General features: G+C 44.9%; 1 protein-coding gene across 3 annotated transcripts in view; it reads left to right on the top strand.

Moving 5' to 3' along the window:
- The first annotated feature begins 15300 nt into the window (after window positions 1–15300).
- ELFN2 (extracellular leucine rich repeat and fibronectin type III domain containing 2) overlaps window positions 15301–24284 on the top strand; it is a 136534-nt gene continuing 127550 nt past the window's right edge. Inside the window, exons 1-2 of one of the 3 annotated variants that reach the window (XM_083701122.1) lie at window positions 15301–15622; window positions 15944–16043. The gene's annotated coding sequence lies outside the window, so the exon portion shown is untranslated. Of the gene's footprint in view, window positions 15623–15943; window positions 16044–16136; window positions 16207–24284 lie in introns of those variants that run through there. The other 2 variants (XM_083701121.1, XM_083701123.1) reach the window with 2 other exon arrangements.

Below are 24284 nucleotides of genomic sequence, written 5' to 3'. Positions count from 1 at the left end.
TCTGAGAAGTAGACCTTACTGGAAGCAGAAATGTTCTGGGTAGCTTTCCCCAACCAGGTTACTTTGGCCCTTGCTCCCTAGAAGAATGGACAAAACAAGATGTGGAACCCTTTAAGATAACTAGGTGCAGCACTTGAGAAAGAGGAGCTCCCAGAAGGACTCTCATTGCATGGTACTGAAATGATCTTTTACCTTAGTTGCAGGATTACTAGCCATGGTCCTGAACGCCCACATAAACTTAGGCTAGTACTTGTAGTGCTGTCCAGGGTCCTGAAACTATCCCAGATCAGTACTTTGGCTCATGCCATCTGGCATGAGCCTCTACTTCCCTAGGACAATGGAACCCCTGATGGATCAGGGCATTGTCTTCCAGTATTTCATAAATGAAAACAGGGTCATCTTTGTACTTCTTATCATTTATACCAAGGTTAACAGCTTGAACCCCACTCCACGTTATGAGAGCACACTGGTTGGAGTTTTGGATTAGGACTTGGGAGACGAGGGTCTGAATGCCCACTCAGCAATGAAGAACACTGCATGACCTTGGGCCAGTCATAGTCTTTCAGTCCAACCTACCTCACAGGGTTGTTGTGGGGAGGAAAAGAACCATGAATGCCGACTTGAGCTCCCTGGGATATAAATGGAATAAATAAATAGCAGAGGACTAGCTCAGCCTGGATAGCTCAGTTGGTTAGAGCGTAGTGCTGATAACACCCAGGTTGCAGGTTCAATCCCCATATGGGATGGCTGCATATTCCTGCATTGCAGGGGGTTGGACTACATGATCCTCTTGGACCCTTTCAGCTCTACAATATGATTCTATTCACCAGTGTGTTCAATGTGTTTGCCAGTAGCTTGTCCTACATGGGCTTTCAAAGGAAGTGCTTGTATAAACTGATCACAGTAGTGTTCTTAAGAAAAAAAAAAAGTTTAATAGACTATTTAATCTCAGAATAGATATGGGTGTACTTACTGTAGAATTGCAGTAACTAAAGCACATTCAGCAGCACTGAATATCTTGATAGGTGGCTACTGAGAGCATGAAGGAGAAGCAGAACACTGTGTGTGTTTAGAGAACACTGTTGTGTTTAGAGAACTGGGAGACTAGGCGGGATCCCTGAGGTGGACTAATAGGGAAGGGATTCCAAAGTGCTTGCACACACCAAGAGGGAGAAAAATATAGCTGGGAGTGAATTCTTATGCAGGGAAGAGAGCACAAGAGAAAGGAGAGAGGCAGAAAACCAGGATAGGCCACAAAATATAGAGGGCCATAGGCTGAGAAGGACAGGGAGGATGCTGAAGAAAACCAGGGCGGAAGGCTTCAGTGTGACACAGAGAGGATGAAGGCTGAAAGTGAAGTGTAGGGACTCTGGAGAGCAGGCGAAGAAGACTTTAGGGTTGAGGTGTCATTTGCCAAGTTAAAGGATGCTTCTGGAAAAAAGAATCTGTCTGAGCAAGTAATTACATGCACCCATATATCTTCAATTTCTGGTTGTAGGAAGTCTGCCTGAGGTTAAATTCAAACACCTTCCAACACACACACACACACACACACACACACTCAATCCATGGGTCTCAAGCAAGCAAGAATTGACTTAGTTGCAGGTCTTGTCATGATCTGAAAACTGAAAGGGGGGCTATTTAATTGTCCTGCTATGTGCTATTACAGTGGTACCTCTGGTTACATACTTAATTCGTTCCCTAGGTCCGTTCTTAACCTGAAACTGTTCTTAACCTGAAGCACCACTTTAGCTAATGGGGCCTCCTGCTGCCGCTGCATGATTTCTGTTCTCATCCTGAAGTGAAGTTCTTAACCCAAGGTACTATTTCTGGTTTAGCAGAGTCTGTCACCTGAAGCGTATGTAACCTGAACTGTATGTAACCCGAGGTAAGGTAAAGGTAAAGGTACCCCTGCCCGTACGGGCCAGTCTTGACAGACTCTGGGGTTGTGCGCCCATCTCACTCAAGAGGCCAGGGGCCAGCGCTGTCCGGAGACACTTCCGGGTCACCTGGCCAGCGTGACAAAGCTGCATCTGGTGAGCCAGAGCCGCACACGGAAACGCCGTTTACCTTCCCACTGGTAAGCGGTCCCTATTTATCTACTTGCACCCGGAGGTGCTTTCGAACTGCTAGGTTGGCAGGCGCTGGGACCGAGCAGTGGGAGCGCACCCCGCCACAGGGATTCGAACCGCCGACCTTTCGATCGGCAAGTCCTAGGCGCTGAGGCTTTAACCCACAGCGCCACCTGCGTCCCTTAACCCGAGGTACCACTGTATATTTAACAGTTCAAAACGGACCCACCCAGCTGCTGGTGAAATGGCAGCCCCAAGTGGCACTTTAAAAAGTTCCTTGCATTTACCAGGTTCTGTATGTGGAGGGGTGCAGGGAGGCATCTTGTCCCTTGCCTGACGGCTACATGACGCTACATAATGCAGGAAACTCATGTTTGTTGTATGTGATACAGTACAGTTTTATTGGCTGCAAGTAAAATGTTTTGCCTCTTCCTTTAAAAATGTAAGGTGTGAAACACTCCTCACATTCGGCCAAATGAAATGATAACCACAGGAGGCTAGCTGAGCTCCATCTCTTCTCTGGAATAAACCAAATAGCTATTTGAAAAAGCAGGAATTTTGGGCCTAGATAGGATTATATATATATATATTTAAGCCTCAGGAGAGGTGCTTTCAGGATGTGAATGAAGAAAGCTGTGCTAAGGAAATTGGAGATTTGTCTTATTGACTCCCACCATTATCCATCCACTTCAACCCTAAGGCAATTGTGCCCATTTGACATTTTGCCTTCTGGTTCAATGAAGACACTGAATATATTGGAGGGGTGGGGAGGAAATCAGAAAACTAACTTGCAGCTTCCCACACTGCCTTATGGATGCTCAGTTTTAAAATCGGATAGGGATGGTTCTCTTCTAATTTGCCATTTTTATTTATTTGACAGAATTTGAGTTTTTAGGCTGGGGTTAGAGCACCCACGGAAATAAGGGGTGGGATTTGTTGGAAGGTGGAACAGTAGGTTATTATGGCTTTGAAATAACAGGGTACTATCAAACATTCAGGGTCCATAAGCTCTTAAATGCTTCAAAATTTTCAGTGGTATTTGAGCCCTTGAAACACTTATCAGAAGTTTTCAATGTCAGCAGAAATAATGAGGGCTAGAAACTGTGATGGGATGATGAGCTGCTTGTGCGCAAAGCTTAGTCCCTCAGAGTTTGGCCTGATTATCAAAGCTCTGTCAATAGCGGAGCCCCTTAAGCATGGCTCCCTCAATCGCTGGCAGAATCCGACAGTGGGCGTTTGCGGAATCTCTTCCAACATAAAAGCTCCTTAACGGAAACGCATCTTCGGGATTCTCGGCGCAACAGTTTCCGGCGAGGGGTGGGTGTCCCTATAGGAGGTCCTGAAACTTCCCCACTGTTTTCGCTGGAAGTGTCCCTGAGCCATCCCTCCGATTCACTTTCCCTCGGAGCTCCTTCTCTCCCCCTGCTGGTTCCCTCCTCTGCTGCTAAGTCTCTCCTAGCCTCCGTGAGCCCTTCCACCACCTGCCCTTCCGATGGCAGTTCCCTGACAGAAACATTTGCATTTTTAAAAGAACAACTGAAATTCTCATATTTTGGAAGAAAAAAAAACCTGATCTCCATATTGTACAGAATGAAGATGATAACTATTGTTGATGATGGTTGTATCCCCCTCTCAAGGTAAACATTTTAGACAACTTGCAGATCATTAAATCATTAAAACAATGAAAATAATAATAACCTTACAAACACAAATAACTGTGACAAAATACAACTGACTACTCAGTGCTTTAGAAAGAAGGTAGATATAAAAGTAGCAATTACATATATTTCAATTAAAAATTAACTTAAGGACCACCTCATATTCTCTTTTTCTCTCTCATTTAGGATAAAACAGGAGATCTGGCTATTTAAGAAGCAAGGAGCAAGAAATGTCTCTTCCCCATGATATCCATTTAAATTTGGGCCACACACACTCAGTGGCGTAGCGTGGGTTGTCAGCACCCGGGGCAAGGCAAGTAATTTGCGCCCCCTAACCTGTGGATTTGCGCCCCCTAACCCTAACCCCCAGATGTTGCGCCCGGTGCGGCCGGCCCCCCCTGCACCCCCACGCTACTCCACTGCACACACTACTTGGGCTAATTCCCAAGTAATATCAAATATCAAAACAGGAGAGTAAATGTGATGTGGATGCCATGAAATCTTCTCTCTTTCAATAAATACAAACACCTGGAAAATATTCTCCTTTTGGGCCTGTCCCCCTGCTCCAAGGCTCATCTTCCACTGATTTTCCAAGATCAACAGAACTTTTGAATCTGAAGGGTCAACCCAGGAGACTGTTCACCTGGGACCTTGATAGGCTACATTTACAGAATAGCTCTTTTGCATGGATGGACTTCCCTCTTGCTCTCGGAAGGAATTCTGCTTGCTATAATCACTGGAAATGACAAAAATTGCTAGAATACTGTGTGTACAGTATATTTGCATGCAGGTCTTGCACCACATACCCATTTGAGGTAAGTCATACTGCATGACTGGAATTTGGAAATTTTATGAATCCTAAGTGTCCAAAAAGAATGATCAAAATTGACATGAAAGGTGTTGCAAAGGAATAGGTGAGATTAGGCCGCAGAAAGGGACATCAACAATGGGTACCAATGAGCTGGTTCGTGTACCTCCTTCTGTGAGCAGAGCCATTACTATGCATCTGCTGGCCCCTCCCTCCCTGACTGAAAACAGGAGGCCGACACCAGTGGATTCAAATGTCTTTGTATTGATTGCAAGGTTGAAACCAATACATAATGTTTATTGCAAATTAATTTGGTATCAAAATGTAATCTTGTCAACGGGCTATTAGAACCCCTTAAGTATCCCTGTCTCGTGCTGTTTGCACCTAAAGGAAAATTGGCAGTTCTTAAGAGGAGCAGTGAGGGGGCTGTATTGCTGTTAAAAATGAAATATGGGTGCCTTGAAGCAAGTTACAATTTTCAGTCTGCTGTTTGCGTGAACATCTCTCAAAGTATTATGAAGAGCGGCAGCTGAACCAATTGCTGCCTGGTTTCCCCCAAGTCATTTGCATCTTTGGATTCTGTTGGTTGGAAGGGTCTCTCAGAAGGAGAGCCTTTATGGCTGCAATTCAGTATGGGATGAAGTCTGCTTCTGGGTTGCAGAATGCCTAGTCACATGCAATCCACCTTTGCAGTTGTCAGACATGAGGACCAAGATGCAGGTGTGGCTGATTGTGATTTCCTGCAAGAAAATGCCCTCATGTAAAGCGGTGGGGTCCCCCCCCCCTTTGGTAATGTGTGAACCAAACTGCAGTCCCGTTGAAATAAATGGAACTGAATAAACTGTAGCCCAATTTATCTGTGCAGCAAGGATGGCTAAACTTAACAGCTTATATATCATGCTGGTCCTCTTCTGAATGCATTCTGGATTCCTAGTTCAATCACGGAAAGGAGTCTTTGGGTGTCCATGCAGGGCAGTTAATGCTGAATGAAGTACAAGCGCAGCATCAATTAGAAATTTGCTCACCTCTCCCTCCTCGAAATAAGGATTGTCGCTCCTGATTATGGGAGTGGGAATACATGCCAATAACACCTATATGGCAACTTCCTTGCTCTGCTTTTCTATTCATTGCCTGTGAGGGAGGTTTAAGGAAAATAGGGAAATAAAAGCCAGAGCCCTAAGAAAGCTGATTCATCCCCAACCCAGGGCCAGCGGCTGGCTCCAAGCAGAGCTGTAAAATCAATCTGTCACTGCTCACCGCATTATAGATCAGCGAAGAGATTCTGACTGCAGTGAGAGAGGCTGAGCTTCGCTGCCATATGGGGTCTCTCCTTCCTAGCCAGATCTGAAGTGGGAAGAGAGATCCATGACTTCGTGGTGATCAAGGTGGATTGATTTAAACCAAGGTGATGTACAGGGCAAGCTGAAAAACGTGTATAGGATTGCAGCATTTTATCACTAAGAAAAAGAGCAGTTTTGAATTAAGTTTCTGAGTTGTATATTTCCCAAGCAAACAGACATGCAATTTCCTTGCAAACATACATGCAATTTCCTTGCTGTAACAAACCAAATAAAGCATCTATACTATACTATACTATACTATACTATACTATACTATACTATACTATACTATACTATACTATACTCAGGAAGATAGTCCAAAACCTTTGGTCACACAGCTCATATACCATTAATTTGCTTAGAGCAGCAGTTGTGAAATTTGGTGTTTTCTTCACACATACAAGAAGGATACTAAGCAAGATCATTTACTAACTAACTTCCCAGAACATTTCATAAGGAAGGGTTGGTTGTTACTGCACTTTTCCTTGTAATACGGAAAATAAATGCCTATGTTGTTTGTTTAACAAATTCTAAATAAGTGCAATTTGAGCCGTAATAAATACAATACGTGGCCTGTTAATATCATATTAAGTCACACAGTTTCCCCTCTGATTCATTCTATTACGTAGCAAAATAAATTTTGACTCAATGTTTCACAGAGGGTCATGGATTCAGTTTTAAAAGATTATTAGTGTAGGCATGAAGTTCTTAATACACATCTATGTTATGAACTGGCAGGACAATGGGGAGGTGGAAGAGGATCCCAGCAAGGGGTGTAGCTGGGACTGGGACACACTGGGGCAAGCTGGGGATGGGGAAGGAGAGAGGTTGGTATAGGAAGTACTCATGGGTGACAGAGGATGATGAGGAAATGGAGGTCACTGCACAGGAACCAGAGCAGCGGGACCCATCACCAGAACCAGAAAGGCCCCTCTCTTCACGAACACAGCAGGCTCTGAGGCATAGGGAGCAGCGGGAGGGGCGCTCCAGGGGGCAGAGGAAGGCAAGGACCCACAGCCCAGCTCCCAAGCTGACCAGGTGGGGATGGCTAGCTCTGAGAGGAGGGGTGTGATTCCACAGCTGGAAGAGGCTTGGAGCAGGTGAGGGTCAAGCCCAGATGCAGGAATCAGCATGCAAAGTACAAAAGGGCAGCAGAGCTGAGGGGCTGTGTCTGCTCAACTGCCCATGTTGGTGAATCTCAGCTTGGAGGCATCAGGATCTCTGTGGGACTGTGCTTTGGTTTGGAGTTTGAACACATGGATTAACCCTGTACTGGGGACTTGTCACCAGGTAGGCTAGGCGTTCAGGACATTCTATTATCCACTATAATTGTAAACCAGGTTATTTTCCATGGACACTTGACAGAACTTATTTTTCAAAAGTTTTTATTTTATTTTAAAGTTTATTATTATTTTTAGATTGCAACCCCGAAGGCAAGGCCTATTTTGAAGTGTAAGATTTTTAAAAAGGTTTAAATAAACAAACAAAAAAAATCCACTAGTTATATTGGGTTAGGGACAAGCTGGTCTGGGACAAGCAGAGTGGCATATTTCTATGAGGAGTGTTGTGAAATGTTCACTAATTTCTTGGTATACTGTGCAGGTGTCAAGGGAGGAGGGAGGGTGTGTGTGATAACTGTTCAGCAGCTGTGGTACACATTAGTGAATCCCTCCAGCTGTTGTTTGTGTGTACATATTGGGATGGCAACTAGATGAGTTTATTTGTACAGCTGTTGAGAAGGGTAGCTATTTGCTGGCAGGGGGTGGCTCATTTCCCTTTAGTACTTGTATACGTGACTGACAGCAACTGCGGAATTTATATTCAAGTGAATAACTGGAAGAGCAGGGTTCGAATCCTCACTTAGACGTAAAGTTCACTAGGTGTGTCACTAGGGACAAGTCACTGCCTCTTGCAGCCTTAACCTACCTTAAGGGTTGTTGTAATAATAATAATAATAATAATTTATTATTTATACCCCGCCCATCTGGCTGAGTTTCCCCAGCCACTCTGGGCGGCTTCCAACCAAGTGTTAAAAGCAATACAGCATTAAATATTAAAAACTTCCCTAACTTCCCTAAGAGGGCTGCCTTCAGATGTCTTTTAAAGATAGGATAGCTGCTTATTTCCTTCACTTCTGAAGGGAGGGTGTTCCACAGGGCGGGCACCACTACTGAGAAGGCCCTCTGTGGGGATTCAAACCACTGGCCTTCTGATTGGCAAGCCCTAGGCTCAGTGGTTTAACCCACAGTATAGCTTTTCACAAATGTTTGCATTTTCTGTGGAGGAGAGCCAGGTACGTCTTTTGAAAATGACTTGGTACAAATTTAGCTCTTGCAGAGGTGTTTGTGTTTCTGAAGTCCTCAGAAGGCTTCTTTGTCTGAAGAAAGACACCAAGGAAAGGTGGGATATAAATGTAAATAAATACATCCTGCAAATACTATCTAATCAGGAGGCCCATTCCAAACAGCGCAGTAATCTAGCCTTTACTGTAGCGGCACATACCTTTTGGAATTTCCTCCCCTGGAAAACTGGGCAAGCAGCATCTCTGTCGCTTTTCTGCAGCCTGCTGAAGGCCCTCCTCTCTCAACAAGACTTTTAAGTCAGGAGGTTTAAGTGCTGATTGTGAGCCAGCGTAGTATAATGGTTAAAGTGCTGCATCTTGACTGGGGAGATCAACCTTAAAAGCCCCACAGTTTGCTGAAGTTTATTGGGTGATCCTGGGGCGACTCACCTGCTCCCAAAAAATCTACTTCACAGGTTTGTTAATTGGATAAAATAAGACAATCCATGCACATTGCTTTGAGTCCACTGAATGAGGTGATGGGATTCTTCTGGAATCTCCAGCCCTCCTTTCCCTCCTTTATGGCATGAACTCATTGTCTCTTCATAAGTGTAGGGAATCTCTGACCTCCCACCATCCCTGGTTATTGGCCACGCTTGCTCAGGTTGCTGCCCATTAATGCTGGGCATTGTAGTTCAGCAACATCCGGGGGGATTGCCCTCCCCTGATTTGCTTTATATGTCAGGAGTTAGGGCTGGCCCAAGGTACTCTGCTGCCTGAGGCAGAGCAGCAAATTCTCTTTTCCGCCTCCCTGCCAGGTCAAATTCATAGTACTCAAGGCCAACCAAGTTATTTTGGCACCCGAGGCAGAAAAATCTTACCAGCATCTCTCTAACAAGCTTCTCCTGATAGTTATTTCATTTATTGTTGTATTTTTACTAACATTTTGCTGCCCTTTCATGGCACCCAAAATCATAAGCTTACCTCACTCTACTGAATGGTAGGGCTGACCTTGTATGGAATGTGTTTCCCCCATTCATTTCAATGGGTCTACTCTGAGTAGAACTTAGATGGCTACAACCCCCAAATTGCTGGGAAGTGATTTATCAGATGTTAAAAGTTGCTGCCTTTTAAAATGGGCAGAGCTGCCACCATTCTCTAGCAGCTGGGTGGCAAGCAAATTCCACAGGTGCAGCCTTTCCCCACATGAAGGAACAGTGACAGAGCAAAGCTGTAACCACTGAACCTGCCTACCATGTTTCTGGGGGAACTGTTCAAGGAATTCCTAGAATTAGATCTGGGATGTGAAACAGGTATTGAACAGACATATAGAATAAACTCAAGCTAAGCCCAAAAGAAAACGCCTGATATGGATATCTTTATGAGAACTTAAGAACATAGGAAGAGCCAAGAGATGGCCAATGGACCATCTAGACTAGCAACCTGTTCTCACTGTTGGCCAGCCAGGTCCCTTTGGGGAAACCCACAAGCAGGAGTTGAGCACTACAGCACTCTCAAATGGAAAACGAACGAGGTCCCAACTAAAGAAGAATGGCAATTTAAGCTGACAGAACATGTGCACCTTGCAGACTTAACATATAGAATAAGAGAACAAGAAGAACATACGTTTAGAAAACACTGTAAAACGTTTATTGAATATATGGGAGGGAGGAATTGTGTACACCTGAAAACATTGGCAGCATTAAGATAAATTCAACAGTATAAGTGAGTTTTGATGGATGCAGTAATGGAATGCGGAATGGTTTAGTAAGTTTTTGTAAAATATTCAGGGATTTATGCTATGTAAAGTGAACCATGGAAAGAGAAGAAGGGAAGTCATTGATATTTTAAGGATGTGTAAATGTGTATTTTAAATTGTAAAACAGAAATACACACACACACACACACACACACACACACTGTATACTGTATACACACACACACGGTGCACGTGTGTGTGTGTGTATGTGTGCATATATATATATATATATATATATATATATATATATATATATCACTAGAGCACGCTCTCATCCTGTGGTTTCCAGAAGCTGGTATTTTGCAGCATTGCTACCTCTGACTGTGCAGGCAGAGCAAAGCCATTATGGCTTAAAGCCACTGATAGCCCTTTCCTCCATGAATTTGTCTACTATTATTTTAAAGCCATCCAAGTTGGTGCCCATGACTGCCTCCTGTGGAAGTGAGTTCCATAGTTTAACTCTGTGCTGTGTGAAGAAGCACTTTCTTTTATCAGTCCCGAATCTCCCAACATTCAGCTTCATTGTATCTCCATGATATAAGAGCAGGAGAAAAACCTTTCTCTATCCACTTTCTCCCCACCATTCCTAATTTTGTAAATTTCTATCATGTCGCCTCTTACTTGACTTTTCTCTAAACTAAAAAGTCCCTAATGTTGCAACCTTTCTTTATAGGGCAGTTTGCTCATATGTGTTCTTTTAACTGTTGGAAGAAGAAGAAGAAGAAGAAGAAGAAGAAGAAGAAGAAGAAGAAGAAGAAGAAGAAGAAGATTTTTTAAAAAAGATAGGCAGCCATGATATAGAAGTTGGTATTACCATAAGTTTTGAAAAAGAGTTAACTAGGAATATATATGGTATAGGTAGAGCATTCCCCTTTTGCACAATATTTTTATTTACAAATGAAAAAAAAAAGTTTCTGTGAAAAGGACAGAGCCTGCCTAACTGTTGGGCATATTCATAGGTTTGCAATGTATGCAGATTGTTTTCTTAGAAGAAGCGTGAGGGACCCCTATGACCCTCTAGATCAGTGATGGCCAAACTTGGCCCTCCAGCTGTTTTGGGACTACAACTCCCATCATCCCTAGCTAACAGGACCAGTGGTCAGGGATGATGGGAATTGTAGTCCCCAAACAGCTGGAGGGCCAAGTTTGGCCATCACTGCTAGATGTTATTGGGCTCTGGTTCCCATAATCAGCAGCCAGAATGGTCCATGGTCAGGGATGAGAGGATTTATAAACCAAGCTTCTCAACCCCATCTGAGAATATGCTACCACCGTGTATACTTTATGTACAATATGAGTAATTATAGGCACCACCAGAAAATGCAAGTGTTTTTGAATAGATGCACATTTTCCAGCAGATCTTGTTAGTGTACTGTATGTGTGAGAGAGTAGAAGCTAGACTGCTTTTGGCCTTGTTGGTCTTTCATAGAGATAAGAGCAGCTGCTTTTGCTGCTGCAACTGTTGCACACGTGTGTTGATTTATTACAACCTGTGCCACATTGTACGTGATGCAGATATTCCCCTTGCAACTGTTGGGTGTTTGAAAACACAGTGGGTAGCTTTCAAGCAGCAGCCTCATGAGGCTGGGGGTAGACTTACATACATTCCTAAAAGTGGTTTAATAATCTCAAAGAACATTTGGAACTGCAGTTCAGACCAGGTGGAGCTATGGTTGTCCAACAGACAATTCTCAGCACTCTTGGACTATGTTACCCAGCATGCTTTGAGGACAGTTTAGAGAGATTTCTAACAGCTATTCTGTGTGAATGTGTCAAGGCAGAGTTAAAGAGAGGCATGTAGATTAGGATTGCTACACCTACCTCCCCAAGCAAAGTCTCTCTGCCTTTAATAGCTTTACAGTAGCAAAAATTCAACAGGTGCAACTTTTTGCATGACTGCACCCTTTATGCCAGGAAAGAAGCTGCACCTGTTGAATTTGTTCCTGTTTCGTTCTGTAACTTTAATATATATCTATCAGGGGCGAAAGGTGATATACGAGACATGGTGTTTCTTATGTGACTAGCTGTAAACGTGGGAAGTTTGATGCTAATTCTCCAGCAGCTCTTGTGTTTGAGGTTTGAAGGGTGCTGCGAAACTACTTACGGTTATAAGTATGAGACGGATGCTGCTTTGCAATGAATGTAGGAGTATCTCTGTGTTGTGTGTAGCTTCTGGTGCTCCAATTGTATGTCAGAGGTCTAAAGTTACCTGTCATTGCAAAGGTGCTGCAGTCAGCTACTGCTTATGTGCACACAAAAGATGTTTCCTAGAAACTGTTTGCGTATTTTTTATGTGCAGTAGCAGCTAGCAACATTTTGAATGGGTTGGGCTGCAATTTTTAACCTTGCTGTTTTTATCCCAGTAGGACTTGTACAGCACTTATTTAGAAGAATGTGTCAGTACACATACATGTGCCATTGCCTCCCCTGCTCTGCCCAACCCCATCAATTATTCTCTGCATATCTATGGATAGGGAAGGAGTTTCCATGTTTGAGGGCCGAAACATGTTTTTTTTTATTAAAAAAAATAAGATTTGACTCCATACCAATTGTTTAGAAATTAAGCTATACAGCATGACACAGGTTTTTGAATTCATGTGTTGTTTACACCTACACATCTGTTACCAAAAAACTAAACACACACATTTTTTTAATGTGAGGAAAGCTTGCTTCTAGTTGCATGCACAATAGTCAGTTTAGTCATCATTCAAAACACCATTTTTTCTCTAAAATAACAAAGTATTCAAACCAATAGACACCTCCCCCAATTATTGAGTATAACATTTTTGCAATGCATAGCTCAGTTCTGAAAATGTGAAGTAATAATCTATGCTTATGTGCAGAGTTCAGGATCACACTACACTAATCATAATCAACCTCTGTATTGTCTGAGATCTGGGAGAATATTTTTCAAGTTTGGGAAAGGATTTGGAGTCATAGCCAAGTATAGAGCCCAAACTTTTTATTTTTAGAAATCCACTGGCAAACTCACAAAAGAGCAAGGTGGGAAATAATAGTGACAGTATTTTCCTCCACTCTTGTGCTAGGTGAAGAGTTTGTTGGAAGCAGAGCCGCACACCTTTCCCAGAAAAACTGGAATTGCATATGGCACAGATTTACCTTACCTGCCTTCCTTCATCAAGCAGCTGCTGCAGCTTTTAATAAGTGAATATAGAGAAATGGTCAATACAGAGTTTGTTGCAACACATACACAAACCACCCACTATTCTCCTATTTAAAAAAGAAGAACCGTAAAATAATGAAGGAAAAAAAAGGTATTTATTATGGAAAGAGACTCACTCTAGCAAGGTCACAAAACAAATAGTAAACTAAACAAACAAAATAGGCTCTACAAAGTAAGGAATAATTCATGTTGCTTCTCTGGACTTCTGGAAAACAACTCCGACCATGCTTAGAATGAATGTGTGATTCTGACAGGGCTGTTTTGAAAGCAATCTTCACCCCTCTCATATCTGCTATAGTGGCCATCCCGGACAGACCTCATAACAACAGATGGAGCAAGAACTTTCAAGCCAGGGCTGACTTTCCAGCAGCCCAATCAGTCATGTGGTTTTTCTGCTTAGAGACACATGCCATACCTCCTTGCCATACCTATACTTTCGGATTAGGATTGGCTGAGTGGTGCAGAGAGCTGATTGGCCAGAGAACGGGAGAGAGACAGAGATGCCTCTGTAAATTCAAGGAAGTATAAAACGTGTGTGGGACAGGAAAGAGTGTGTGGCTCTGAGATTTTGAAGAGGAGGTTTTTTTTAAAATAAACAAAGACAATGTTTGCTAATTTCAGTTGAAAGGTTGTTCCCCAGTAGACCAGCCTCTGCTGTTTCTGAGTGTGCAAAAGTACGGGTACCAGTGGCGTGCCTATTTATGTCTAGGATGCTTCCTAGCCAGCAGCAGGGGTAGAAAGGGATATGGGATGTGGGTCTCTGGCTGCCACTGGGTGTGAGAGGGATGCTAACAGTGGGCTCCTAGCTGCTGCATATGCATATGAAATATATTCCCCAGCCCCTGTTGCTTATGTGTTTAAAATGTAGGTGGTTTAGGCAGGCTTCTGCTGGTGGTAGATTTCTGTGATACTCAAAGACTAGCTCCCCCTGCTCACCAAAATGCTTTTGTCTATTTGCATGCGAGAGGGGCTTTCAAGGAGCTGCTGTGTGCCTCTATGTGTACAGGCAAGGTATGGATCCTCTTGCGTGTGTGAGGGATGAGGGTGCAGGTGTTTGCCAGCAGCTGTTTCATGCACACAGGAGAGATGGGGAAGTAACTGCTTTCTGTGGGTGGGGCATCTGGGGTGAAGGATGCTGAACAGATGTTTCATGCCTGCAGAAGCAGGGAGCCAGCTATGGGTCGTTTTCCAGCTGCTGTTGCAGCTCGGCCCTCCGATTCACCATTTCTTGGTCACACTCAGCTGTTGCATTTGTGCAGGAGAAAGACAGCTGTTGCTACTGCTGCTGCTACTGCGTGTGTGTAGGTGGCCGTGTCACGTGTTTGCACAGGAGGGATGGGGGTAGTTTTCCAGCTGCCGCCAGAACAGCTGGGAAACCACCACATCTCTCCCGCACACCCTTCGCCCTCTTTCCCCAGCTGTTCTTTAATGGGAGGGAAGAGGGTACCTGCCCAGCAACGGTTACCTTCGCATATGCGAGGAGCGTGCGCATAGCAGAGAGCTTTCCCAGCAGCTGCGGTTTGCATGCCTGTGCTAGACTTGGAATCCGAACCCTAGAATTGTAGGCTTGAAAGGGTCCCAAGGGTCATCTAGTCCAACCCCCTGTAATGCTGGAATCCTTTGCCCAAGGTGGGGCTTGAACCTGTGCACGGAGCCCTGGATCTTCCAGGAGGCCTGCCACTCGTGGCGCGGGTGCCTCCTGGCCACAGCGACCAGCTGTTGCGCTTGCATCCCGGAAGGCTGTTCCCAACAGCTGTTGCTGGCGGGGTGGGGTCAGCCCATCAGATGTGTCCATGTGAACGGGGGAGGGGGGCTTGTCTGACCCTCCAGCACATGAATGGGGTGGGGGCAGAGACTGCGCGCTGCCCTGGGCCCACCTGCCACAAGTGGAGAGAGCGGAGTGTTGGTGGTGGAGGGGAAGCTCCTGGGGGGGGGGAGCACCAGCCCCTCGCCGGACTCTGCCCCCTTGGCCAGAAAAAAAAGGAAACAGAAAAGACAACGGCCGAGGCTGAGGCCGGAATTAATCCCTTGGCGTTGCAATCCTCTGGCCTGCCCTTTCCTCCTCCTTAGTGATGCGGCTGCGGTAGCGACGGCCGCGAAGCCCGGCAGCCTCCGCCTGGCTCTGCCTTGCCCGGCTGCGCTCGGCTCCGGGTTCCCGGCGTCTCTTGGTGGTGTGGGTTTTGGTGAGGAGAGGGTGGTCGGAGCCGGGAACTGCTTCCGAGGAGGGGCGTGCGGGCCAGGCACGCGCCCTCCCTCTCCCCCCCTCTCTCACACACACACGCACGCACCCCGCGCGCGCGCGCGCGCACACACACACACACACAGCCAGAGCACCCCTCTCCCTCCTTCTCTCTTTCTCTTTCTCGTTCAGTTCCAGCCCTCGCATCAGCAATCGCTGGGAATTTGAATGAAGAGTGGTCCTCAGCTGCCTGCTCCTCCTCCTCCTCCTCCTCCTCCTGCTCGATCTCTCGTTGGGATGCAAACCCTGAACTTGGAGCAGCATCGCTTGCAAAGGAGCAGGTATGTGCGTTTTGGGGGCCACCCCTCTCCAAGCGGCAGCCACAATGATGCGGGGTGCGCGGTCTCCATTGTAGCTGGCTGCTTTTGTGTTGCATTTTAATAAAGCATTCCCCCCCCAGCTAGCTCGCCCCCCCTTTCCCTGCCTTCTCTCCATTCTTTAGGGCTTAAACTGGAGAAGGGAAATGAGGTGCATGTGTAGGAGTGTGGATGGATGGGGTGGGGGGACTACAGGTGAAGGAAGATCAGGGGTTGGGAGAAAAAATACCGATGTGAATGATGAATTTGCCTTGGATGTTTCTCTCCCCCCCTCCATTTCCCCAGCTTCGAGTTCTGAATAGATCTTAAGCCTGCTGTGTGCAGCTGTGCTTGGCTGGATATCTTATTCCGGCCCCTGCAAGAGCATTAGCAGCAGGAGGGAGGGGTAGGTTTCAATTTTTTCATTTGCAACCATGGTGGTGGCGGCGGCGGCATCGGCCAGGCGGAGGCAACAGGAGGAGAATCCCATCCCTGCATCCTTCTCCCTCCGCTTCTCTGTCATCATAGTAAACTTTTGGCAGGGGCTCTTTGCAGAGACTGGCAGGGAGGTGCGTGGGCTTTGAGTTTTGGGGGATGTAGGTGGAAGCGAGTCTGCTCCTGGTTGTGGGAAAAGGGCTGGTGGATTGGCTTGGCTGGGTGCAGAAGAACCTCTCCCCCTCCTCCTTTCTCTGTGCTTGTGTGCCTTGCATCGAAGAGATTAGGGCTGATGCATCTGTGTAGGATGAATAAGATTTGTCCATTTGCACAGGAGGAGAACCTTTGTGTGGGCATTGCACGGGAGACTTGCACGCATGTTCAACTTGCGAGTGGGCTGTCCGTGCATGTGTGCTGTTTGTGTGTCTTCTCTTTCCGTTCGGTGGAAACAGGTGGCTTTGTGGATTTCATACTGAAGCAGCATCCTGCTTGGGGGCATGGGAACCCCGAAAAGAACTAGATCAGGAGAAGCAGGTGGACAGTTGAATCACACCCTCACCCTGGGGTGTACAGAGCAAAGCTTACTGCTGCTAGTTAGTAAGACAGAGGCTTAGTCTTCCAGCCAGAGAGCAGCGTAAATCAAAAAGACGGCAGCCGCTGATATGCTCATGACCTGCTGTGTGTACACTTCTGTGTGCCCATGCCCATGCATGCTTTCATACATGTATGTGAAAGTGCTGATTTTGGCATATATGCAGGGCAGATGGATGCATGTCAAATATTCCGGTAGTTAAGGAATGGTGCCTACTACGTATGTAGATTTGCACAGGTGTATGTTAAAGGGAATCCTTTAACAGAGTCACATTTGTAGGCTCCTATATGAAGAATGAGAATGCAGTTCTTCCACCCAATAGATTTTTTAATTAGGCAGGTAGGATTTGATCAGAGACAGAGATGGTAGTGCATGCTATGATTTTTGTGTGTGAAGGCATGTATATCTGTTTATAACTGTGCAGGGCTGAGAAGCCGTTGCTCCAGATATGGTAAGCCCCAACTGCAATGGGTTACGTTAGCCAAACACTTTGATATGCACCAGAAGACAAAAGGAGTGGATGGGAGTTGGGATGCCCTGTTTGCCCGAGCATTATGCTCCCACCGCGGCACCGTATTCCAGCACTCGTACTGTCGAGGTCTCCAATGAACGGCCCCTCCTGGTGAGTCCAGGAAAAGTGCAGCTCAACAGCACGGCTAGCATTTTCAAGCAAAGCTTCATTTGCATGGAACATACATTATTTAAATGGAGGGGGCCCCCCATCTCTCTATGCTTCCCACTAGCAGTTCATATAGCAGGAAGGCCTGGTGATGAAGCTGCAGGAGATAGAGGTTGCGATGGAGATACAATAGGAACTGAGAGAAGGAAGAAAGAGCAGGCTGCAGCGATCCCCATTGTCTTGGCTTGCTTAAGAGCAGCAGCATCAGAAACATGGGAAATCTCATAGGACTGAAAGTCAAAGGAAGGGGTCCAATAACAGTGTCCTGTTGATGTATAGGTGTGTTTTTTTTGGTGGGGGAAACATAGTAAGCCATATACTGGGTCCATCTAGCTCAGTCTTGTCTACATTGACTAGCAGTGGCTAGCCACAATTTCATGCACAAATCCTTCTTAGCGGTACTTGGAAATACTGGGGGTTGGACCTCAGACCTTCTGCATGCAAAGGAGATGCTCTACCACTGAGAGATAGTCCTTCTTCCAGAACTCTGTCTTCTGCTGTTTTACTTGAAGCTAAATAACATGAGCTTGTTAACAAAAAAATCGGTGGATCCAATTAAGGACAACATAGTTTTGTGCCAGTTCACTAAAAATATGATTGGCTTTCTAAACAGAACGTCTGAAACTGGGTAAACATTGGCATGCAAATGTTGATGATCCCAGACAAATATTTCCCCCCCAAAGTCAAAACATTTTGGGATTTGCGGGTGAATGTTGACTGTCGCCTGGATATGAATGCCAGCAACCACTTGTGTCTGTCTGACAAGTAGTGTAAATACATACATTTATTTTGAGGAATTCACAAACTTAATGTGGGATTGTCAGCATACACATGTGAATGCTAATATTCACCAACATTTGAACATTCATTAAAACAACTTTTCAATTAATAGCTGTGCTACATTCATCACAATTCCAAACATGTTTCTTTGGAAGGAAGTCACCCTTCAGGATTTGCTTTCACATAAGATTGCAGCGTGAGTGAAAGTAGCCTGGGAAAAAAATTAATAGGTGCATCAGAGTTGGCTGCATCAGAATGTATTTAGCAAATTTAGAGTCACTGTCTGCTGGAGCGAATGTTAGGGGTCTAGAAGATCTGGATTCAATCATCAGTTCTGCCATGGTCGTGTTGGGAAACAGAAGATATTGCCCTCTCAGCTTCTGATCCCCTACTGTAAAACGAGAGCAATAATCACCTCTTACAGTATTGATTAAAATGGAGAAGGAGTTCTTAAGATACAGGTGAATAAATAATAAAAACAGACAGAACTTGGTGGTGGCAACTATAATAAAACCACCAAAGAGTTGCAGAGTTGCATGCTGAGACCTGTCAGAACCTTCTAGGGGCTACACCAGGGTAGATTTACTATGGAAATTATATGCGGCTATTTCATAAGAACATGAGAACCCTGCTAGATCACAGCAAAGGCTAATCTGGCTCAGCATCTCTGTTTGCAACAATGGCCAACCAGGTGCCTAGAAGAAGCCCAGACAGGATAGGTAGGCAATAGTTCTCTTTCCTACTCTCTTCTTTGGTAGTCAGAGATGTACCTAGGCTTCCTTACACCCTTGGCAAGGAGATGCATCAGTGTGGAGAGGTGCAGTTTTTGTAGCTCCTGAGCCTGCACTCTTGGTGGAAGCCAACCTGGCTGACCTCTAAGTGCACCCCTGTTGGTAGCTGGTATTCAGAGGCAGGCTACCTCTGACTCCAGAAGAAGTAGAGTCATCATCACTAGTAGCTCCACTACTCCTTTGCAAAAGAGAGCCACTCTTTGGAAAAGAATTTGCTAGCTTGTGGAGAGCTTGGAATCTAAAGGCAGCAACTGTACCAGGAAAGGTGGTGCCATTTGCTCCTGGCTCAGTCCGTAGCATCTTCAGTTCTGAGAACCAGCCAGCAGGTTGTTGGGAAAGACCTCTGTCTGAGACCCTGGAATGTCACTGCCAGTCAGAGTTGCCAATACTGGGCTAGATGGAGAACAGTGTGAGCTGGTGTAAGACACCTTCTTATGTTCCAGTTCATGGTAGCTGACAAATCCAGAGTTATGTGTTTCTCATTGCAATAATAGTTGCATTGCAATGGTAGAAGCATTTAGGTACCTTGGCAAGCATTTGCATGTTAACCCAAGGTAGCTTGTGTTAACATTTGAGGTTTTTGCCCTGCCTTTCTTCTGGGGACCACAGCCAGCCTTTGAGTGTCTCGCTCATGGCTATCCAGCAAGCTTCACAGCAGACCAAGGATTTGTAGTTGGGTTCTTCACTTCCAAGCCAAATCTTTAGCTCTTGTTTGCCATTCATACTTGAAAGCCCTGTGGAAATGATGGAGGTTTTCAGACTTTTCCTTCAAGGAACCTCTTCCCCCCCCCATCACATCAGCTTGCCTGCTGTAGAACTCCAGCATGTTGCAGAGGGCTTTGGATCTTCTTCTAGAGGAAATCATCTTCTTGCATTCATATGAGGGCAGGCCTGGTGTCAGCAAACAGCACCCCTGAGCAGCTCTCAGCATGTAACAGCAGCCCAGGGCATTGTGTGAAATTAAAATGGCTGCTCCCTCTGGGGTTCTGGGAACTACCATTTTAATTTCACACAATCCCCAGAGTGATGCTTAGTATTTTGGGGGTGCTGTGGGATATATAGAATGCTTCCTCTGTCAGAGCACTGTTGCTGCACCAGAGGACACTTTGCTGATGGTACCTCAAGCCTGATGTGGTCAGGCTATTTGGGGGTCTCATTGCTGTCCCATGTTACCTGGAAGTTTGACCTAGTATGCTTCTGAATAGTAGTTGTTGGGAACCACAGGAGGTGAGAGGGTTGTGTTCAGGTTGTGCTTGTCGGCTTCCCATAGGCATCTGGTTGGCTACTGTGAGAATAGGATGCTAGACTAGATGGACCACTGGCTTGATTAAGCAAGGCTCTTCTTATCTCCTTACGTTAATGCCCTGGAAGGAAGACCTAGAATGTCTTTCAGGGATGCTCACCTGCCATAATGGATCTCTTTGTTGCAGAACCCCTGATAACCATCTGAAGGACAGTTTAACTGAAAATCCCTGTGCATTTGGGGAAAAGAAACCCATTGAGTCTTGTGGTGCATAAATGTGAACGTTGCCAGAGGAGGGATAGAAATCATGTGCTACATATCAGCAGGTGTTATTTGAATACAAACGGAAGTGGAATAGATAAAACGCAAATTCTTCTTGAGTAAGGTGTTTCTCAGCCAGAAAGGTCACGTCACCAGAAAGTCTTGGCTTTCTTGGAGTTCGCGTTTGTCAGTGAAACCTTAGCACTAAGTAGGATACTAATGCAATGATGCATAATATGTTGGAGGAGTTAGTGGTGATTCTTCTGTTGGATAAATGATATTTTTTGCTCGTATGGATGAACTGTGAGTTGCTATTTATTGCTGCTGTTATAGCATTGTTGGTTGCTCTAGTATTTATTATTAAGGAATGCTTGAGAAACATGTACAGTTCTCCAAGCACTACCATATATCAAAATATAAGGCAGCCCTTGTCTGCACACATGCAATCGAATAAGCATAGTGCAAAAGGAAAAAGGGATGAGGAGGGATGAGGAAAGCAAGCATTGGGGCAGCTGCTTCTTCAATGGCTGATGGAAGCGACCAGATTAGTACCCCCCTTGCCATGATGAGCTTCCGGAAAGACAGCTTTCTACTGGCCCTGAATTTTGGGGCTGTTGGCAGACGCCAGGGTGTTCTCCCTTCAACACAGTTGTTTGCCCTGAGGTATGAACAGAGACTGGGGAGTTAGAAGGTTGCCAGGGTAACTGGGTGTGAGGTGACAGGAAAATAGAGTTTTAAGCAGGGTGTTCTGGGAAGAAGAAGAAAGACTGGGATTAATCTTGGGCAGGCTGGCTGCACTACTGTGGGAGACATGCCCCTCTTGAAATGACCATGCTGTAAGATCTGTACTCCCTCCATGCAGACTGAAGGTGTAAATACAGTGGGTGAATAAACCATATTTCTTAAATCTAAAAAAACAAAAAACAAAAAACAAAAAACCCCCAAAAAAACCACCACAGTTGTTCTTGAGCAGCAATAATTCATTGTGCGGGATGGAGTATTGATTTATTTAAAACAATATCCCATTGCCCCTCATCCTTCTGCATTTCAGGGTGGTGTATGTTCAGTAATCATAACAAAGATACAATAATAATGTAATTGAAGTGAGTGGTTCTGTGGTTTTATTTTGATTATTATTATGAATATTGTTGTATATATCTGTTGTGAACACATCTCCTTTCCCTAGTTATGGAAAAGACGGCTGTATGAACAAACCTGTCTTTTTGTGGGAAGAATTAATCTCCTTCTCCTAGATTTGGGAAACCAGCATTCAAAGCCCTTCCCTCTATCTATACTATGTCTCTGGACAATTCACTAACTTTCAGCCATGAGTTCCATCTGTCATTAAGACAAGCATAATCTCTCCTCCTTGGTTAGCGTGCAGACAGACAAGGCAAAGCTTGGAGCAGTTTGCACATTAAAAATCCTCCACAAATAAATGAGAATCTAAATAGGTAGGTGGTTAAGCTTCAGGGAACAACTTTGTCCTTTGTTTCTTTCAGTGGAGGAACTAAGCTGGTGAGAGAGTTTTCTCTGGATTGTTTGTTCCTGTTTCTAAAAGAAAAAGTGTTGAAGCATTGACATGGACGGTGATGGCTGATGATTTTTGGAGGCCTTGTTCTTATGGCTGTCTCATAATAATAATAATAATAATGATAATAATAATAATAATAAATATTTATACCCCACCCATCTGGCTGGGTTTCCCCAGCCACTCTGGGCAGCTCCCAACAAAATATTAAAAATAGAATCAAACATTAAAAACTTCCCTAAACAGGGATGCCTTCAGATGTTTTCTAAAAGTCAGGCAGTTGTTAATTTCCTTGACGTCTGATGGGAGGACATTCCACAGGGTGGGCGCCACTACTGAGAAGATCCTCTGCCTGGTTCCCTATAACTTGGCTTCTCGCAGCTAGGGAACAGCCAGAAGGCACTCGGCACTGGACCTCAGTGTCCGGGCAGAATGATGGGAGTGGAGACGCTCCTTCAGGTATACTGGGCCGAGAACGTTTAGGGCATTAAAGCTCAGCACTAACCCTTTGAATTGTGCTTGGAAACGTACTAGGAGCCAATGAAGATCTTTCAGGACTGTTGTTATATGGTCTTGGCAGCTGTTCCCAGTCACCAGTCTAGCTGCCGCATTCTGTATTAGTTACAGACAAGGGCTGCCTTTCTGGGTTACCTTCAAAGGTAGCCCCATGTAGAGTGCATTGCAGTACTCCAAGCGGGAGATAACTAGAGCATGCACCACTCTGGCGAGACAGTCTGTGGGCAGCTAGGGTCTCAGCCTGCGTCTCAGCCTGTAGCTGCTGCAGTCAAAGTCAAGCAGCCTCCCAATTGCATTTTCCTGTGCTTAGGTCATCGTGAGGATCTACCAGTATGCACAGAATTGGTCCATCATTGGAAATGCCACCAAAGAGACATTTGTCATGGTGTGCCATATCCCAGTTGAATGTAGGTGCCTTTATGGTTAATATAAACTTTCTCCTTTCTTGCAGAATTTGGAATGCAAAAGATTTCATAAATGCAGTTGCCAGATCACTGATTGGACCAGGATTTTAATTTTGGCTAGTAGGGAACACTTTCAGTATTCTTTGTTGCAGGACTAACTAATCCTACCAGTTATGCAGAGAGACGGAGAGTGTCTTTTCAAAATGGTGCCTTGCATGGGGAGGGAAGCAACATCATTGGTCAAGTTTGGAAAGGAGCCCTCCTTGAATTAGGGGAGAAGGTTGGCAGAATCATCATGGAATCTTCTTGCCCCACCTTATCACTTCTACCAATTTTAACCCAAATGGCCTCTGGTAGCATTCTAAAAATAGGAGCTAACATAAAATACAGTATCAGAGTATTTCATGAATCGGGTGTGGGAAGAAATACGAATCTTTCTTTTTTCTCTCTTTTGCTTTTTTTTTAAATACTTTTTTCTACTTAGTAAACACAATGAGATTTGTACATTAATAGTAGATGTACGTTCTGTATATTTAGAGTAAAATGTCTGCTTATAGCAATATATATTAGCAGTAGCTAGTAAGAAGGCTTTCAGGAAATGCCCGGAGGCCAAGATCACTCTGTAGCCTTTACATTTGGAGCACTAGAAGGAAGGCAACGCCCGCTTGCAACTTCTTGTAAACCTCTCCCCTTCACCAGGCAGCAGCCAGTTCAATAGGTTGCCCTTACTTTGCTACTGTGAAGAAAGAAGCCTGAAAGCCTAGCCCTTGTGGCTTCTAGAAGCAATGATTGGCTATCAAGCCCAGCCAAATTTTGATGGACCCCAAGGAATCTGCTTTCCAGTGAAGTATCTGCATGCTGACTCTTTGTGGAGCCTCAGGGTCATCATAGTGCACTTCTGTCTGGACCCCTGAAAAACTTTCCAGGGAATTTGGAGGCCAAAGCACTAATTTATTGTTGCTGTGCTGTGTTGCTACAGGGAACTGTATATGCTTTGATTTCATGGTGGTTTTATTTGTTTTGCTATGAAAACTGTTACAGATTAAAAAAATTTTTTAAACCCACAATGTTTTCAATGAAGACTTTGGAGTCAGGTGCTCAGGAGACCTGTTATGAATTCCTGTTTCTGCTTCCTGCGCTCTTTGTGTGGCTGGAGTACAAGCTGTTTCTCTGCCAGGTTGCCATGTCTCCATTTCTGCCTGTAAAAATGGGAATAATAATTTGGCTCCTTCACAGGGATCTTCCCTAAGCAAAGAGGCCTTAATGTTTTTGCTGTGCAGAATGCATTATACAAATGAGGGCCACTTGAGTATCTAGGGAGAGAATATCGAGAAGCGAATTTTCTGATGGTGATGTCAGGACACTGTAAAATTTGCATGTTGACAAAATTCCATGATTCACAGAAGGCTGCTGCT

The sequence above is a fragment of the Podarcis gaigeae genome (assembly GCF_964106915.1).
Source record: "Podarcis gaigeae genome assembly, chromosome: 10".
In the NCBI taxonomy this organism is placed as follows: Eukaryota; Metazoa; Chordata; class Lepidosauria; order Squamata; family Lacertidae; genus Podarcis; species Podarcis gaigeae.
The sequence above is the reverse complement of the archived record's forward strand: the minus strand, read 5'-3'. Positions and strand labels throughout refer to the sequence as shown.